Below are 6,000 nucleotides of genomic sequence, written 5' to 3'. Positions count from 1 at the left end.
GTCATGAGTGTCTGGTCTCTGTTTTGAGTCTTACCAGGTTTGGCACCCCTTGTGTGGCATACCTTGTCCTGGAGGGCTTGGCCCTTTCTCAGCCCACCTCTTGAGTTCCCAGGCCCCTGGTGCGCCCTCAAGTACCCTCAAGACTTTGGGTGTTTGCAAGACCCCAAAGATGATAGGTATCTAAGCTTGAATGCTCTTCCCAAAACAACTTTAATCTGAGACAAAAAGCAAATTCAGCTTCAAAAAGGCGGGCCACAGCACCACCTCCTGTCGAAATAAGATTTTAATACATTCCAAATACACTATCTTTCTCACTGGCCAGTCAAAAAGAGGTCTTCTGAGGGATATTGAGGTTAGCTTCATGTTAGTTTGAGGAGAAAGAGCTCATGCTCAAAATCCTAGTTCTGCTGTTTACTAACTAGGTGACTCTGGGAAATTAACCTTTCTCAGCTTCAGTTTCTCCATCCTTAAAATGCGATTAAGCCTTCTACCCTGTGGAGGTAGAGAATTATAGCACGTATAGGGTAGTGCTTGGCACATAGGGATGCAGTACATGTAAGCACTCTGCCTCCATGAGGTGCTCCCTGTTCCTGCCTCATTCTGCCTCCCCTGCCCCAAGGCACCATGGTTTTATGCAGAGGGATACAGTAGATTATGCTAGTGTCCACCTGAAGGTAGGACTGAATACAGATGGGAGGGAAAGAAGCCAGCTAGGAGGCCACTGTAGTAGTCCAGACACAAGAAGGCAGGTTTGAAAAATATTTAGGGGATAAATGTTAGCACAAAAGGATGAGTGACTGGGTGTGAGGGAGACAGGAGAAACAGGAGACAAGGCAAATGCAGGCTTTTTGTTGGGGTGACGGATAGATAATGGCGCCACAAGATAATATAAGGACAGAAGGGAACAGGTGGTAACTAAAAGTCACTGGAGTTGGGGAGGTTTGCTGAAGGAGAGCATGCAGAACTATATCTCAGCCGTGGTTCCTGGAAAAGGGTTCTGTGGTCCAGTAAGTTAGGAAAACTGTCATGGATGTTTACTCTGAGCGTCACCAGCTGATTAAAAGCTCTAAAAATCCTGTGCTAAGAGATTTAGCTTAACTCAGTACTTTCCAAACTTATATTATTGCAGAATGCTTCACTCGGGCATTTTACAGGACTATTACTCTCCAGAACTCTCTTAGGGAAAAGGTAGAGGGAGGAATGGAGTATTAGATTAAGCACAAAAGTCCTGATTTCATATGTAAAGCCAGAGTAGGTTCATTTCCTTCTAGACTAGTGGTTCTCAACCAGGAGTGATTTTGCCTCCCCCGGGGACATTTGGCAACAACTGGAGCTATTTTTGGTAGTCACAACTGGCATTGGAGTGCTACTGGCACCTGGTGGGTAGAGGCCAGGGATGCTGCTAAACATCCTACAATGCACAGACAGCCCCCCACAACAAAGAATTATCAGCCCCCAAATGACAACAATGCTGCTATCAAGAAGCCCTACTCTAGAGTGAAACTTTGAACAATGACTAAGACAGATGGAACACAGGGACACTTTGATTCTGCCTTTCTGCCGGGCTGTTGAGAATCCAGGGGGAAAGGAATGAGGGTGATAAAACCCCGCAGAAGACAGGTTCCAGGGATAGCCCTGCTGGTCAGCAAGTCTCAGCGGGAAAACTGCCTCAGCTCAGCTGATATGTTCTATCATCACAGGCTGCTCTGGAAAGAGGGCCGGGCCGCCCTCCTAATGCCAGCTGAGCATGGGTCCAGACTCTCACTGGGAGGTTCAGACAAGCAGGGGTGGAGGCTCCCCATGCAGAAATAACCCCTAATCCTACATTTCCAACATAGCCTATTTTACACTAAGGCTTACAGGTTTCACTACTCTAGCGGACAGACTGGTGAACCAAAGGGTAGTCTTGTTACAAAATGGTATTTACTTGGGGGGACATAGGCTCTAAAGAGATCAGGAGGACTGACGTCACAGTCCTGAAGAGCTGATACCTAAGGAACACTAAAGAACACCCAGAGGAAGAAGAACCCAGACAGGCACCTGAAAGAACAGCAAAGCGAGAGTCACTAGCAGTCAGGAAGCCGGGAGGTCCGGCGAATTCGACAGGAACTGGCGTTCCGCCAGGATAGGTCTTTGCCCAACAGCAGATCTTCCTTCACCACAAGACAACAGAGGCCCACCACAGTTCCCAGAACCTCCCTGCTCTTGAGGCCGGGCGGCGGACCGGAAAGAAGCCGAGACTGGAACACAGCTCATACCGCCGCCTGCAACGCCGGAAATGAATGACCAGGGCCCCCAGCCAGGCTACTCAACCTCCGCCCCCGACGAGCGGGCATGCGCAGCTCCCAGTCACGGCCCCTCCCCGCGCGTGTCCACTCCCGTCAGGGAGCATGCGCAGAGTCGTCGTTTTCCCCCCCCCCCCGCCCCCCGCCGTCGTGCCCCTCCCTTTCCAGAGCCCCCGGTTCCTTAGAAACCAGGCGGCGCGTTCCGGGTGGCGGCGCGCTAGACTCCCGGGCCCGCGTGTCCTCGCCAGCCTCTCTCACGGAGAGCTGGTGGCCGCCGAGACTGGTCCGGATCCGTGGTCTCCGGGTGCACAGCGGGGTGGGCGATGCCAGCGTGCCAGGTGAGGGGCGGTCCGCGGCGCGGGTGAGGATGGAGGGCATGGCGCGGCTGCGAGCGGGGTGGGCCGGGCCTCCTCCGCGGCCAGCCACCCGAGGTTGGAGGCGGAGATAACGCAGAGCCTGGGCTGGAGGGGGCCGTTCTAACTGCCAGCGCCCGCGCGGACTTCGGGGATCGCCCCGGAGTTCGCCCTCTCCACCTCAGAAATAGGACTTGCGAGTTGGGTCGTAGAATTGTAGCATTTTGGCTTCTGGAAGGAGCTTGGCCATAACCCATCCCTTTACTGGACGCAGAAACCCAGGCTCCCCCGTCCGGTGCCGAACAGACCCCATACCTGTGTGAGGACCAACGCTTTGTGGCGAAGGATGTGAGATGTGAAAGCCTCAGACAAAGGGCTCTTGGGATAGCTGGTCCATCGTCTTTCAGAGCGAGATGGGACTTTTCGGGGGTAAATCTTTATTAAAGGAAAGAGTGTTCAGGTGGCAGGTGGGAGAAGGGACCCTCCAGAAGGTGCAGGTGGCTCTACCAGTCCCCAAGTGCCCACTGGCCACGTCTCGATGGCCCTGGGTTACCTTTGAAGCTCAGGAAGGAAGCAGATGGAGTTGCGGAGACAAAAGGTGAGGTAAGGTGTTCCCGTCAATGCGTTATCACATGAATGGTGAGGAAGGAAGAGGGGGCGGAGAGATCAGGACTTGTGAATGGCTGTGTAAAAAGTTTACCTCCCAAACCACGGCAGAATCTAAAGAACAGGACAGGAATAGAAAAGTTTAAAACTGCGTAGGATAGACACCAACGAAGGTTATAACCCCACCTTATTTGTGTTCATTGTTCTCACAGTGTCATGTTGAGGGCAAAACACAGGAGGAAGAAAAAGTTGGTGCCCTTTGAGTATCCAGAACCGGCACCCGGCACCGCCCAGAGGACCTTTGTAAGCTTTGGGGCACAAAGGTCTCCGAAGGAAGGGCCCTTAGTGTGTGACCTTTCAGTTAAAGGGAAAAACTGTTGAAATTAGAAAAGGCGTTTAATATATTATCGTGATATGGAGAGAGATGGAGAAGATGATTGTCTTTTAGAACTAGATTCATTCTTGATAAGGAACCCTATTTCCTTCTGAAAAGCTACACCAGGGAACAAAAGAGTTTTAAGGCCATCCGTTTTATAGAAAATGTGAAAGATTTACTACTTTTGGACTAGAAGTTTAGAGAATCTGTCTGAACCAAGAGGTGAAAATTTTCAGTAATTGTTAGTGGACTCCCCATTTTACAGGTTAAGATTCTGTTGTGAAAGGCTTTCTCCTTACATCTGGTTTTCCTACTTTTCCTATGGAATGATTGGTCTGAGTCTGATCAGTTGTTATTTTTATTTACTAGGAAAATTCAGATATATGACTTCTATAGTAATACTAAAACCCGCTAGTAGTAGGATTAGCGAAGAAAAAGAAGCTCCTCCCACCCAAAAAAGACAAAGATTTGTAATATGGGAAAAAGAGTGTGATTTCTAAAGATGGTCACTGATTCTAATCATCAAAGTCAATTTGTTGCCAGCTTGATAAAACTAATTTTCAGTGTATCTTAGACTTTGCTGATTTTTTTGTCAGAGTGATAAGAGAAGATACATTGAAAGTATGATGATGTTAATAGGTCAGATTTGTTTAAGGAAGAGGGCTTTGTCTTAGGTTCATAAATCAATGCCAGACCATAACCATGGGTATTGTGGCTGTGTCTATTACTCACTTTTCTTGCATCTGTGGAAGTATTTTGTGTAAGTACCTTGAGCGATATAATGGGGTATTATCAGAAGAATATGTAATCTGTGGGGAAAATTGGCACAGTTAGCCAAATCCTGTCAGAAAACTTTATGAAAATCATTCTATTCTGTGTAGAAACCCTCGTTACTTCAGCGTTGGCCCGGATAGAAGAGAGACAAGTAGGCCAAAATCAGGGTAAAATGGAAGGGAACAATTACCGTCTTTGGAGCTTTGAGGGTGCTTCCAGTGTAAGTGCAAATACTTCCTTGAATGAGCAGTTGGAGAAAATACTGCTTAAATGTGGTGAGTGTGCCCCATTGATTTGTGTGCATTTTTTGAGCTCCTATAATCAGAAAAACACTTGTCTTCAGAGGAGAAAGATGGACTTACAGATCCTGAAAGTGTTTCTTCATTGCTATAGCAGTGATACCTTTGACAAATAATTACTTAACATCCACTCCATTTTCTGGGGCAGCTGAGGGCAGTTATCAAATCTGGCCTGTAATAAAGTAATCAACAGTATTTAACAGGCCAACAGAGCAGATAAACCAGTAATGCTAACAGGATCTACTTTCACTGAACTGATTTTCTAGTTATATGGTTAAGAGGAGAAATGAAATGAGGATGCACTACCATCTGTTGTAAGAAGTTGTAATACATATGTTGGTATTCAGAAAACACAGGATTCAGATAGAGACCCCTAACTTAGAAGTAGAAGAGCCTTTCTGATGCCTGACAAGTCACTTATGCGTATTTATAGTAGGAGGTCCAATTCTAAGATAAATCCACTATTGGAATTGCACAGCATCTAGGAAAAAAATTGGAGATTCTGCTATTTTTGAGAATTCGTATACAGTATAATAATGGAACACTTAACCTACGAAAGTAATATCTTTGTATTAGTAAACTTCAAGAGAGTCTAAAAATTTAGGTGTCAGGTGTTTTAAAAAGTGTGGAATGAAAGATACTTGAAATAAGCTTGGGCTCATGAAAGTCAGAAAGTTTAAGAGATACTGAGAAAAACATGAAAGCAGTAAGACTTTCCTACACTCAAACACTCACTTATGAATTAGCCATAGGTTAGGTATGAGCTTACTAAAGTACCAGCTCTTTAAACCAAGAAAGTAAAAATGGAGTAAATATTTGTCTCGTGGTGATGGGAATGAACACTTAGAAAATAGGGATTAAACATTAAGAAGGAAGAGATGAATATTCCTGCATTACCTAAATACACTCAAACCCTATCTTTAAGTACTTATTCTTTATTTCCTGCTCTTAGAGGGGCATTGCAAGTAGTGCCTTTGTCCTAGCAGTTCTCAAGGTAGCCAATGACAAAATGCCATACTCTTTGGGACCCAGGATAGCGGGGAATTACTAGAGGGATAGTTCACTCTCCCCACCACCTCTCAGAGCCATTCCCAAAAGTTTCTTCTGTGAGGATTTGTATTCATCCTCTACCATGAAGGATTAGGAATGAAGGCTGTGAGGAGTGGGAACTGAGTACCGAACACAGTGTAGTCTTCCTTTCTGGCCTGGGATAACTGCTACTCTCAAACTGTCAGCTCTCAATTTCTCATGAGAATAGATGACCCCAAAATAGAACCAGAAACACGTCTCCCTGGCTTTGAGATTTA

The 6,000-nt window shown here is 46.5% G+C and overlaps 1 protein-coding gene across 7 annotated transcripts in view; it reads left to right on the top strand.

Moving 5' to 3' along the window:
* The first annotated feature begins 2,347 nt into the window (after window positions 1-2,347).
* GFOD2 (Gfo/Idh/MocA-like oxidoreductase domain containing 2) overlaps window positions 2,348-6,000 on the top strand; it is a 40,728-nt gene continuing 37,075 nt past the window's right edge. The window contains exon 1 of one of the 7 annotated variants that reach the window (XM_070613721.1): window positions 2,348-2,623. The gene's annotated coding sequence lies outside the window, so the exon portion shown is untranslated. Of the gene's footprint in view, window positions 3,242-6,000 lie in introns of all 7 variants that reach the window. The other 6 variants (XM_070613722.1, XM_070613723.1, XM_008509534.2 and 3 more) reach the window with 6 other exon arrangements.

This window comes from Equus przewalskii, chromosome 3, assembly GCF_037783145.1.
Source record: "Equus przewalskii isolate Varuska chromosome 3, EquPr2, whole genome shotgun sequence".
Classification (NCBI taxonomy): Eukaryota; Metazoa; Chordata; class Mammalia; order Perissodactyla; family Equidae; genus Equus; species Equus przewalskii.
Note: the sequence above shows the minus strand (reverse complement) of the source record. Positions and strands in the feature narration are given on the sequence as shown.